Consider the following 13113-nt stretch of genomic DNA (forward strand, 5'->3'; position numbering starts at 1 on the left):
GTATTGCAATCCAATACGGTGCAGCTACCATACCAGACAGATATGCAATTGCTTGGGACGCTCTCGATAGTCCCTCCGTAGAACGTGGGGAGAATGGATGGATGGAGATGGGCTTTTCTCAGCTTCCGCAGGAAGTAGAGATGCTGTTTGACCTTCTTAGTTATGGAGCTGTATTGAGGGATCTCCTCTGTGGAACCAGCTTCCAGTTTGGATTCAGGAGACTGCCCCTCCCTGAGTCTGGTTCTGCTGGAGGTTTCTCCCTGTTAAAAGGGAGCTTTTCCTTCCTACTGTCACCTTCCCTAAATATAATTGTTGGGGTTTTCTCTGTTTTCTTTGTATTGTTGTAGGGTATTTACCTTGAAATGTAAAATGTCTTGAGGCAACTTTTGTTGTCATTTGGTGCTAATATATATATAATTGAATTGAATTAAAAAACTGAGCAAAAACTATATTCGTCTTTAAGATATATTTATGTATTGCAACTGCTGCTTTATCTAGCCTGCACTGTGACTAGATCATGGGAATGACAACTAAGGCTACGTTCACACTGCAGGCGAAAGCGCATCAAATCCGATTTTTTTGACCCTATGCGACCCATATCCGATCATGGTCTGACAGTGTGAACGGCGCAAATCCGATATTTTCAAATCCGATCTGGGTCACTTTCGTATGTGGTACTGAATCCGATACATATCTGATGTTTTAGAAAGCGACTGCTGTTTGAACGGTCATGTCGCATTAAATCCGTCTTTTACGTCACTGACACAAGACAGACGCCAATTATCAGCGCTGGAGAAGACATCGCGAACGCTTCCTGGCCATCCAGTGTAGATGTTAGTCAAACTGTTGGGAAGACAACGTGAACATTTTATTTGTACTGTATAATCTGCAGATTCTGACAGAAATCTGCAGCTATCCTTTGAAGCACCGCTCCTCTCTAAAACAGCAATAAGGATCATTATCAGGATCACAATAAGGATCATTATCATTACATAACAAAATAACTTCAAACAAAAATTGGGAAACGTAAAGTCCGAAGTCTTTATATTAAGGCCATCAGTCAAACAATACTGTTTGTTCTGGGTCTAAACAGAGCGCGTTGTGTGTGACGTCTTCTTTTGCGCATGCGGGCCGCTTTGAGCGTTCACACTAGAGCGCGTTTGCTGTCGCATTTTATTTGTAGTGTGAACGAGCAGACAAAAAAATCGGATTTGATCAAAAAATCGGAATTGAGCATCAAGACCTGCAGTGTGAACGTAGCCTTAAAGAGGGTCAAAGGAGGTCAGTTAACCTCACAGGATGAGCAGAGATTGTATGCTACCAAACTAAATGCAACAGCTTGAGTTCAGCTTTGACTTATGCTACCTAATATAGCCAAAAAATAATGTTTTAATGTTTAAAAAGTAAAGGTTAAGCATGTAAGCAGACTGCGGGATGACATTATATTGTCATTAGGAACTTAGCAATATGCGTGCACATCAGAACTAATGGGAACAAGTTCTCATCATCAATTGATAGTATCTGAACACTGTACACTTTATCCCCTGAATTATGCTACACATATAAATAGATAAGTGATAAAACCCAAAGTTTATCACTATTTATTCAACAACGCCTTTTAACTTTATGTGAAGTGCTGTTTCTATTTTGCTTGTAGTTAATTACTTTGAAAGCAACAATGTAGCATTTTCATATTTTACAATTCTTGTAGCATTCGATGTCATGGTCATCATCCTGATATCCTGTTGCAATTATGGCGTAAGTGTTAGGATGTTAGGATGAATGGGTTAGGGGTTAGGGTTTGTTTCTAAGGATTTAGCAATTGCACAATGTGAACATGGCAACTTGGCCTCACAAAACTCCCTGACTGAAATGAGCTATCAATCCCTTTTTCATTTATTGTAATTGTTTATTTGTATATATATAAAAAAGCCCCATTTCATGGCTCTCAGGTATTTGCATACATTTGGCTTAGATAAGCACAACAATCACCAGCTCTGAACTGCCAGCCATCTAAGACGTCTACAGACAGCACTGTAGGAGGAAGGCCCAGAGGATCCTCTCTGATCCTGGCCAGACATCCTTCACACTCCAGCTGTCACACAGAAGGTACAGGAGCATCTGGACCTGCACCAGCAGATTCAGGGACAGTTTCACAAGCCATCAGGCTGCTGAACTGCTGGAATGTTGGACATTGGACAACACTGAGGGGACTAACTTCACTAACTTTCACATTGGTACTTCTTAAAAGTACCATCACAACACATGAGGTGCAGATTACAATACAAATATCGTGGTTTCATTCAACTTTTAGGTTCATTGTTAAAGAGCATGTACAAAAACATTATGACATCTTTCATTAGCATGATACACCACCTTCCCCCAGAGACAGAGTTGTGCTAAAACAGGTGCACGTGTCTTAATGAAAGAGGCTCACCCCGACATAAAGTCAGACTTTATGTTCATTTGATCACCACAGAACTTGTGTGGTTACATCTTTAGCAAAAACCTCGATTTAACTCTTTCACCTCTGCAGTGGAGTTTAGTCTGAGGACACTCAACAATAAGGTGCTATTGTAATAGGGGCCATTTCTTACTCCTATGAGAAGCAAGAGTTAACTTGAGGATCAGGTTGGACGTGTCTGTTGGTGGTTAGCATCCCAATGACACTTCCTCGAGGGCTGAAGTGGGACTGTTAAAAAGTGTGTTAACGCATTACTATTACAGGCTGTGCCAAACTGCACTCTTGACACTTGATTCAGCAGGTGTGAAAGGTAATCCTGCAGCATATTTTGCCACTCACACTTGACAATACACCTGTGTTTGCTATCATCTTGCTGCCACAGTACAGTGTAAATATAAGCAAATGAATGAATGAATTAAAAAAGGAAAATACATTGATAATTTTCTGCTAGGACATTATGTGTTTTTTAAGAAGTCAGCTAATTGGATTATATTTCAGAAAAGCTTTTTAAGTATTTTTTAATTTTATTTTTAAATTTAATGTTATTTTTTTGCCATTATAAAGCAAGCGACTGCTCCACCAGAACCTGAGTTTTTACATGTTTGCATGAGGAGATTTTGGCTGGACATAAAAAAAAACTTTCCCTTTTTATTGTTTGCTTACACATATATGATTTATTTAAAGATGAAATAACTTGGTCTCATTGTAAAGTGTGCGATCAGATTTATTAATTTAAAAGGTGGCTGAGTGCTGTTTAAGTGAACAGTCTGATCACTGGAGTTCAATCATTAAACCTTCTAATAACTAAAAACAGAAAGATTTATGTAGCTTTAATTTACACATGTCATGCCAGAGAATAAAATCCATGCATAAAAATGAACTTCTCACATAATTTGAGCTTTAAGAAAGTGACATCTGGTTCTTTGACAGTCACTTACTCAAACAGGTAAGAAGATTATTTGATAAGACATCCCGAGAAACTGAAACTTCAACACAGATATACCAACAGATGAACTGTTGATGTAAAAGTTTGTACTTGTTTGTAAAGTGACATTGCCATTTTGCTTTTAGTTTAATTATTTTATCTGCAGGTTTTTTCTTGTTAAGTGACAGAAATCCAGTTGTGCACTTATATGAGTTAGGTTCAGGGTCTGAAGTGGGAATGTGAGGCCAGCAGACAGGTGATCACATCAGGAGTCGATCTGTATCTGGATTTGTTAAACTTCAACAATGAAAATGTTTGTTCCAATTCTGTGATTGAATTCTGTACATGGAGTTGGCTCTGATTCTGCGGTCATACTCCGATGATGTTTACTATTTTAGTTCAACAACATAGGTAATTTTTAACGCTGACCCACGCAGTGCTGTATAATACAATGCAAAAATACCAGTTTAATTTCCTGGTTAATTTTTTGCTTGGATTTAATATGGATTAGGCTATATTTTAAGATAAGCCAACCTGAATCAAGAAACAAATTAATCATAATTTACTAATATTGGGTAGTTTTTCATAGTATTAGAACTATTTTTCTCATTGCAGTGCATTCATTTGCTGCACGTAAGAATTCAAAACATTAAAAAACCTGTAATTTAGCATATTTAACTTACTTTTGGGACTTTATATCAAGTACTTTTTAAAACTTATTTTAACCCTCTTCAATTCTCAAATGTGTTCTTTTATTTCTGGATTAAAAAATCTTATTTCAAGATTTCTTATTAAGTAAAATAAACTTGCTGCATGGACAGATAATTTCACTTGTTGTCAGTGCTTTTTGTATCAAATGTAGTATTTGTTTCCTAAATGTAGACTAGCCATTTTTGCAGTGTGCACATCTCCCGTCCGGACGTTTGCTCAAAGTGTTGCATGGAATAAAGAGAATTGTATTGATTAAAGAAATTGTTGATTGAGGATTTAAACACAGAGTGTTGTTCTTCCTTCAGCCCGAAGATCAAAGAATTGGGTTTTTAACAGCATACAAATGAATTTCTTCCATAATATTTTTTTATTCTTACTTTGGAAGATTTGAGTTTTGAGCAAGCGAAGTCTGGGTTCGTGACAGCCACTCGCTTATACAGATAGATAAAGATAAAGATGGTCTGATTAGACACTAAGAGACCAAAACTTCAATATACCAACTGATAAGTTGTTCTTTCCAGCGTTTATACTTATCCATTGTCCTTAGCTGCATCACATCACTTGTGGGTTTGCCAGCTGATGCAAGATTTGCAATATATATCTATATTTCTGTCAGAGGAGGACAGCTGTCCTTTTCAGATCCCTCAGGCAGATGTGTGTAAATACTTTTAAAAGGTAAACACACAGAAAGCTCCCCGACCAGATAACATCCCAGGTCGTGCTCTCAAAGCATGCACACATGAAGTGGCAGCTGTCTTCACAGACATCTTCAACCTCTCCCTGTTTTTGTCTGTAGTCTTCTCATACTTTAAGAGGACGGCCATCATCCCTGTCCCAAAGAAACCTAATGTGAGCTAACTGTATGACTGTCACTCATCTCTGTCGTTATTCAGTGCTTTGAGTGTAAAGTCAAAGCTCACATCACATCTTCACTGCCTGCTACACTTGATCCTTTTCCGTTTTCATACAGGCCAAATAGATTCACAGATGAACGTTTTAACTATCAAATAAGGGACACTCTGGCATGCCAGAAGCACAATGCGCAACCAGCTGGGTACAATGTAAATATACAGTGTAAATATACAGAGATTTAAGGTTGACTAAGGGAACCAATTTTTGCTCATCATACAAGACCTCCTGGCTAAAATGGGATAGTTGGCAACCCTAGCGCTCTCCCACCACCATAACAACACATGTGTGGATGCTGTTTATTGACTACAGCTCAACTTTCAACATTATTATTCCATCCAGGCTCATCATGAAGTTTGGGAATCTGCACATCAGCATCTTCTTATGCAGCTGAATTTTGACTTGTTCCTGAGCCATAGCAGTTACATTTTTTTCTTCTTATCTTGGTAGAACGTGCGCTTTGAGCGTCTGAGGTCTCGGTTCTTGGCAGTCACTCGCTTACACAGATAAAAAGATCATCTGATTAGCAATCCAGAGAAACCCAAACTTCAACATACCAACTAACAAGTTGTTGTTGCCAATGTTTATCCATGGCCACTATCCCCAAAGCTTTGGTACATTCTTCTTTGTTTACAGTGATCTTATGCAAGAGCAGCAATAGTCAAACTTCCTGCTGTCAGATTTTCCCCAGGTGCATTTAACAATAACTGAGTTTAAAAACAGAAAGGACGAAGATGTTGATGGTTTTAAGAGGACTGTGGTACTTTGGTGCTTGAAAAACAACTACACTTCATTTAGATAGAAAAAAAACTTGGTTATATTATAAAGATAAGAACACAACACATGCGGTGCAGACTGCATTACATATATCATTGTTTCATTCAACTTTTAAGTTCTTTGTTGAAGAGCGTATATACATATATTAGGGCATCTTTCATTAGCATGATACGCCACTCTGTCGAGAGTATTCTGTCTGCCTGTCTGGTAACCCTGTATGGCAATTGTAATGCTCTGGTCTGCAAAGCTTTAAGGAGGGGGGGTCAGAGAAGCACAACAATCACCAGGTCTGAACTGCCAGCAATCCAAGACGTCTACAGACAGCGCTTTAGAAGGAAGACCCAGAGGATCCTCTCAAAAAGCTACTGCTATTGCTACAATATGCTATTGTAATAGGGTTCTATTTTTACTCTTATGAGAAGCAAGAGTGAACTTGAGGATCAAGTTGTACGTGTCTGTTGGTGTTTGGCATCCCAACAACACTTCCTACGAACTGCTGTTCAACACAAACTGCTGCAGGGCTGAAGCATGATTGTGAAAAAGTGTGTTAACTCATTGTTATTACAGGCTGTGCCAAACTGCATTCTTGACACTTGATTCAGCAGGTGTGAAAGGTCATCCTTCAGTATATTTTGGCACTCACACTTAACAGTAAACCTGTGTTTGTTAATATCTTGCTGTTATGGTACAGTGTATAAGCAAATGAATGAATGAATTAAAAAAGGAAAATGCACTTATTATTTTCTGCTAGGACATTATCTCTTTTTTTGAGTTATTAATTGGATTATATTGCAGAAATGCATGAAGCTCTTTAACTATGTTTTTTATTTACTTTTTAATTTAATTTATTTTTTTGCCATCTGGAATCCATTATAAAATGAGTGACTACTCCACCAGAACCTGAGTTTTTACATGTTTGCATGAGGAGATTTTTGTGGAAAATAACCAAACATAAAGACCGGTTCATACGGTTTTGAGGAAGACTTAAGAAAAGCTTTATTTTTGCTTACACGTATATGATTTAATTGAAAAATGAAATAACTCTGTGTTATTGTAAAGTGTGGGACCACATTTAGTAATTTAAAAGGTGGCTGAGTGCTGTTTAAGTGAACCGTCTGATCACTGGAGTTCAATCATTAAACCTTTTAATGACTAAAACCAGAAAGATTTATGTAGCTTTAACTCACACATTTCATGCCACAGAGTAAAATCCATGCATAAAAATTAACTATTCTTTTTTTTTTTGGTTCTTTAGCCGTCAGAATTGTTGCCTGAAGACCAACAAGGAGACCCAATGGATTTACTTTGCCAAATGGATCATCACGGCCTTGCCGTATTGGTCCATTTGATCGACCTTTGTTGTTATTATTTATTTTATTTTATTTTCAGTTGTTACAGACGGGACAGACATGACTGAGGGATAGAAAAGGAAGAAAGAAAGATGAAGGAAAAGAAAAACAGAAGGGAAGAGGGACAGTAAGAAAGGGCACTTAAAAAGAGAAAGAAGAGAAAAAAAATCTCCTGGATCACCTGTTGAGAGAAAAAGAAGAGAAAACAAACAAACAAAAAAAAGCCAGAGCAACACACTAAACACAACACCATCATGTTAATCTAGCTAAGTGTAAACAGCAGTAAATACTAAATATTGAATGTTGTTGTGTAGCAAGCAGGACCAACAGCGCACAATGTGCTTGGAAATAGCAGCCAATAAAGTTGTAGTTTATGTCTATGAACAGTAGGGATGGGTATTGATAATAATAATCAATACCTTCAATAATTTCACGATTCCGATTCCATTTTCGATTCTGTTTAACGATTCGATTCTTTATCGATTCGTTTTAAAAAAGGAGAACACTAAGGTCGATTAGCTTAGAACTTTGTTTTATATCTTCTCTTTGAACAAGATAGAAATTTAGGAGTAACATGGCCTTACAAACCCAACAGTGAGATCTTAAGAGATCCACAACCTACGGCTCTTCAATGGGGTGTCACAGGGTCCCCAGGAAAAAAAATTGTAAATGTAAAATAATAAAATAAATATTCTTCTGTAGCAATAACAAAGTATAACATAAATTATTCAGTAGCAATTTCACAAGTATATCCAGTAATGTCCCTGCCTACAATTAAACACATTCACTTACCAAAAATCGGAGGCATCTGCTGTGGCAAATGGGTGCAAGCCTTTTACCACAAACTCACTGCTCGGTGACATTCGTCTATCCTGGCCTGAAAGGAGACGCTAACGGTAGACTGCAGCGACAACTGCCAGCATCTGAGCCAGACTCTGTCTGTCTCTCTCATCATGGTCACCTAAATGCACAGTAATGGCAGGTTTTGTAATAAGGCAGATCGCGCTAACATAATATGCACTGTTAGTTGATTATTTACCTGCCGCATTAACGGGAGAGGACGTGCAAACGTTACCGCTGCTGCTGGGTTGAGATTCACGAGTCCGGAGCGGAATTAAAAACACGACATTCATTTAAGGTCATCGCGTGTTTTGTGAGCAAATGCTTTTGCATATTCGTAGTGTTTCCGCCCTTAAATGAAATATCTACTTTTCAAGTATTGCAAGTTGCCCTGTTGTCATCCGTTCTCGTAAAGTATAACCAAACTTTTGAGCGTTTGAGCCGCTTAGGCGCCGTGTTTCCTGCCAGGTAAATGACGCTCCGCAACGTGGTGACGTCATTCGGGGCGACTGGAATCGATAAGGGAATCGTTTGCAAAAATGGCAAACAATTCCAAGGAATTGAAACAGTGGGAACCGGTTCTCAACAAGAACCGGTTTTCGATACCCATCCCTAATGAACAGTGAACACCCGTGTGCACACCTGTGTGGATCAGTGCACTTGTATTCAAATGGTTTCCCCATGCAATGGTCTGCTAGAGGGTGTAGAGAGCCATAGCCCCGTCCCCCAGGGCATGAAGCAGGCATGGAGGAGATCCAGGCTCCAGACATCCAGAGGCCTCAGAGTGCGAGAGCCCAAGGAGGACCACCGGAGGGGCATCCGTGCCACCCTCCCGGAAAGAGCTGAGGAGAGCCCCAGATGAGGGGTCACCCAGTAGCCACGGAGCAGAAGCCAGAGGGGGCTGCACTGGTGTGCCCGCCGGCTCTGCCAGCAACCAGCTGTGCCAGAGTGAACCGAGCTGCAGGCCCAAGGGCCCCCTTTGCCCCGGAAGAGGCCTGACAGAGCAACAGGCGCCAGGCCCCGCCAAGTAGTCACTAGGAGTGAGCTGGTACATACCTGAGCGCCCAGCCCCGGACACCAAGTACCACCAATGCACCGACCCCTGAGGGCATCAGTCACCGGCAGGGAGTGTGGTGAGGGGAGATAGGCCTCCATACTTTGGAGGGCCTGGGAGTTCCCAGAGAGGTGGAGTCTAAGACCCGACCTGACATATAGACACAGACAAACAGGCACACACAGACACAAACATGCATTCCCACCCTCATGCACACATATACAAATACTCAGCACTCACCCAACGTAGGGATAGACATACATGGACACTGTACACACAATCACACTCCCCAAACATACTCTATACCCCGGGTCCAGGTATCCTCACCCCTAGAGAGGGAAATGGCACCTAGACCCAGGAGATGTTACCCTTTCCCCCGGGGTGGAGGCAAGTCATACTCTGCAGTCATACTCCGATGATGTTAACTATTTTAGTTACAAGATCAAAACTTTAATGCTGACTCACACAGTACCTCCTGATGTATAAGACAATGCAAAAGTACCAATTTCATTTCAGTCACTTGATCTTGCATTTGCTTCAAAGGTCTGACATTTTGTCCTGTCAGATTTGCACAGACATCAAGCTGATAGCCTGTGGCCTGTTAAGGTGTTAAGTTTAATGGGCTAGGGGTTAGGGTTCATTGGTCAGGAGTTAAGGTTGGTGGGTTATGATCTCGGGCAACTTGGCCTTGCAAAACCCCTTAAGTCACATGAGCTACTGGTCCTTTTTTCATTTACTGTAAAATTATTTTACTGTGTTTATTTGTATGTATGCAGACAAATAAAATCTGTACTTATTGAGTTTTGTCTCTTATTATATTTTGTGTTTACATTGTAAATGTACATAAAGATATAAGTAATGTGGTGGTAGTAACACCTCATATGGAGAGCAATATGTCTCAAAAACGTGACAAATGTGTACAATATAATCCACAAGTATAAACTAAGGTTTCCAAATGTGTGTGCAGTCATTTGTGTGTAACTTTTGAGGACTCACTAGCATGCGCTTCAGTCCACACACAAATACAAAGTAATTTGACCACACATAAAACTATTTTGCAAATGCATATATCTGAACCTGAATAAATACTGATCATTTATGCAGATACATTTGGGTCACAGCATTAACTTTATTTACTACTACACAGTTGAGAACTGGTCAACTTCTTCAACGCCAATCTGGACAAACTGTTTCTTAATGAATGTTGTACATGATTTGTGAGACTGCAACACAAAAGTTTTTATTTGTTGTTATGAATCATAACACTCAGGCCTTAGAGTGTACAGCATCACTCTTTTTGACTGCATTAATCAACATTTCCTTGAACTTCTCCAAGTCGACGTTCTTCATGATGAAGACTTTGTGTTCTTTTTTCAGCTTCTCGTTGCGGTCCAGCACCATCATGCCTCGAGTGTAGATCCCCTGCAACTCCACCGTCACTGCAACCTGAATGAGTAACAAAAGAATTCATTAAACAATGATTTCAGCTAAGATGTTTTACATTGTAACCTGACAAAAAAAGGTGCAGTCACTTGCCTCTTCACTCTCAGGTATGACTGCATCATTGAGGGCTGCAGCCATGGCGTAGGCGTCACAGGGATTAAATTCTTCATGTTTCTCTTCACACTTCTGTTCACACAGTATGTCAGAGGTATTTAGACATCTTATAACATTCTGTAAGTTGTCACCAGTGGGGCACCAAGATTTAAGCAAAAGGGCTGCGAGCATATTTACACAATACTGAAGATGGGTTAAATTCATTGCTAACTGGAGCTTATTTTCTTGTACAAAGTGAGGACTTAAGACTTAAATGCTTGATGCTTCGTGTCAATTAATACACTCTTACCTGTCTTGAGATGCGTAAAATCTTTTCCACAAAGTCTGATTTTTCAGTATGTACAGATAACCAGTTGTCACAGAAAGACTAAGGGAAAAAAAAGACTGTAAGATATTTTCAAATACCACTTTATACACAAACTCAGTGTTAGCAGAGATCCTTTCAAACTTTAAAACTGTTCAGACATTATTCATTGGAACAGAACTGAAGCCCTCCTCACCCATGGCAGGATGTTCCTGCAGGTGAACTCCCAGGTAGCCATGTAGGTTGGGCATGTGTAGCGGTCCAACACGATGTAAGCAGCCTCTGGGTCACACACAAAGTTAAACTCTCCACATATTGTGACGTTACCCCTGGCTGCACACAGAAACAAACACAGTCACACACTCGTTCTCATATATATCAGATATTTATAAGACTAAAATCACGAATGGATAATGAGAGACAGAGGAAATACTCTGTGAGGAGACCACCTTCAATGGTTCCCCCCATGATGTAGAGCGCCTTAAGCTTTTTAGGCAAGGAAGGGTCCAACTGCACTGCTGCAGCCAGGTTCATGAGGGGGGCAGTGGATACGAGGATCACCTGAAGGCAGGAGACAGAGTTGAATTGATGATTTTATTGCCCCCTAACCAACCTTTGAGCTGAAAACAAACCCTCAAACGTAAAATAATAATAATAAAGTCTTAATATATATGCATCAAGTTTTTAAAAGAATTATTATTGATAAATGTGTTTAGAATGAATTGAGAATTAAACTGGTTTGGGATGGCCCAGTGGTGCAGTTTGTCTATTAACCACTGAAAGCAGTTAAAACTTGAAACTTCATGACAACTGACAGATAATTTTTATGACTTCCCAATTTAAACGGCATTAAAGCTTCAAGTTATGCTTTTTTATGTGTGTGGCAACTTTGTGATACTTCACATTGGCTTCTTTCACATCAAGTGCATTGTACCCTTTGCAATCCATAACCAACAGATGATATCATTATGTCTACATCCATTTTTACTGGTCACCATGAAAAAGCAATTAAATCATTAGCTTTGGGTAAAACAAGTTTTTATTAGTCAAGTGATGCAATTTCATCTGTGGGAGTTCAACAATTTTCAGCTAAATGTCAACATATTTTTTTTTAGGAAAACTTCAAGGCATGTCTGCTGAAATAATCTGTGACTGGGCCTTTAAATAAAACATTTGATCAGAACCACAAACCATTTACAAAAAGCGGGTAAATGTATTCATGCATTTTGAGATCACCTGCTTCTCCACACAGCATTTTTACCCAACCCCTGTGTAAGCTACAACGTTCTTAGTGTACACATATCACAGGAAAATGAGGCTCTCAATTTTCATTCATGTAAATGCTGTTCATTTACATGATGCAGACACTCACCTCTTTATCATTTGCGTTCACAAGGTCAATAATGGCCTGTTTGGCTTTTTTCTGCTGCACCAGATCCAGGCTTGGTGCGTGTGGATCTGGAACGTCTCCAAACCCGTCTGATCCAAAGAAATTATCTGCATGGTTTTCAGGGTCCACCAAAGGCTTTGAGCAGCCACGGTACACTGGAATCTGTATGAGTATTATACGCTGGATGTAAGAACATATCTAAGAACATGTAGAAGGGCTCTCTTACAGCGTGACACAAACTTACGTCCAGCCTGTCGCAGACTTTCAGGACACGAAGGACATTTCTGAGGACATTCTCCACAGACGTGTTGCCATAGCAGCAGGTGATCCCCAAAACTTCCACATCAGGTGTGGAATAGCATCATCCACCCCAGCATCCACATCAATGATGAGCTTCTTCATCCTGTGTTTAACCAGAGGATTCAAACCTGAAGAATGATTATTTCTAATAATAATCCATTTTTTGACCACATGTCTAACTGTAGCCTATCTGAGCTGTCAGATGGAGGGAAAGAGGCAAAAACACAGATAACTACAAATATTTTAAATAAACACAATACAATGTTTTTCTCTTCACACTCTCAAAACCTTTCTCTCATAGCATAACTACATGCTTTGTAGCTTCCCTAAATATGAAGGTTAGATTGAAAGACTGCTTCAATTGTTTTATGGTAGAGGCAGGAGAATGTTTTAGATACAGCGTTAAATTATGTAGTGTTCAGTACAAATATCGTAATTAGATCAGCTTTTAAAATATCTGGGATCTTCAGTTTACAATATATATGAAAATAGTTGCTTGTAAGATAAGATAAGATAAGATAAAACTTTATTAA

General features: G+C 39.4%; 1 pseudogene across 1 annotated transcript; it reads right to left on the reverse strand.

Moving 5' to 3' along the window:
• Positions 1–10295: 10295 nt before the first annotated feature.
• Positions 10296–12682, reverse strand: LOC102780568 (nucleoside hydrolase-like; annotated as a pseudogene). Its single transcript, XR_015717204.1, has 7 exons — positions 12525–12682; positions 12263–12442; positions 11340–11451; positions 11087–11223; positions 10876–10953; positions 10566–10658; positions 10296–10475 (listed from the first exon to the last, which is right to left on the reverse strand). The product of XR_015717204.1 is annotated as a nucleoside hydrolase-like (transcript).
• Positions 12683–13113: the final 431 nt, after the last annotated feature.

The sequence above is a fragment of the Neolamprologus brichardi genome, chromosome 23 (assembly GCF_056152115.1).
Source record: "Neolamprologus brichardi isolate AB-2024 chromosome 23, ASM5615211v1, whole genome shotgun sequence".
NCBI lineage: Eukaryota > Metazoa > Chordata > Actinopteri > Cichliformes > Cichlidae > Neolamprologus > Neolamprologus brichardi.